Genomic DNA, 999 nt, shown 5'->3' on the forward strand with positions numbered 1-999 from the left:
GTTACGCCCTTGGGTATCGGTCAAATCAGATATTGATCAGATGCTGCTGCTGACTGATCCATGATGTGATGTAAATGTAACATTTTCTACATATAGGTAAAATTAATCACTGCAATAAAATAACTCAGTTTTTGTCACTTTTACTGTTAATTGCATCGACTCTGTTACATTACAGAAGGGAAGCTTCACCGAAGTGAAACATAAATCTGTGGATCTGTGTTTGATTACTCTGGCTGGCTTTCTCAAGGACCAGGATGTGCGACACAAAAATCTGAATTTTGAAACTGAACTATGGAACTGAAAGTGAAAGTAGTCAAACTGAAATTTTAATAGAACAAAATACAGTTTCTAAGCAAATTAATTCAAAGTCAAAACTTTAAATTCAATTTCAATTTAGTGAAATTTATTTTCAAACCAATGAATTCAATTTGAAATTATGCACGTTCAGATTCAATCTGAGCAATTCAAATTCAATTCCTGCTGGCACAAGTTTTATCCCATARACACAGCCCAGAGGAGGAGCTGATCCCAAAAGGTAGTTCTAGGCCCAATCAGTCGTTTTTGCTCCCCTGGGGCCTCGTGCATAAAGGATTGCGCAGCTTTCACACTAAAAGTTGTTGTACGGACAAATTTAGAAAAGTGCTCCACACCAAAAATTCAGATGTATAAAACCGTGCGCACGCAGGTTCCTGCGCACCTTTCCTTTATACATCCCAACAAACATGGAACTTAGCGCACGTGAGACACCTCCCCTGACACACCTCCATTTAAATATGTTAAATAGATGTAAATGTGTCCAGTGTGTGAGAATCTCTTCAGATTGTCCTCTCTGTGGGATCAGAAATGATTTTTAGATGCAGGAAAATTATACATTAAATGGAGAATGAGTGAGAAAACTCTCTAAATAAGTAGTGGGGTGTAAAAATGAGTTTGCCACTTGCTAAGGTGTGTGTGTGTGTGTGTGTGTGTGTGTGTGTGTGTGTGTGTGTGTGTGTGTGT

Source organism: Austrofundulus limnaeus, unplaced genomic scaffold (genome assembly GCF_001266775.1).
Source record: "Austrofundulus limnaeus strain Quisiro unplaced genomic scaffold, Austrofundulus_limnaeus-1.0 Scaffold69, whole genome shotgun sequence".
NCBI lineage: Eukaryota > Metazoa > Chordata > Actinopteri > Cyprinodontiformes > Rivulidae > Austrofundulus > Austrofundulus limnaeus.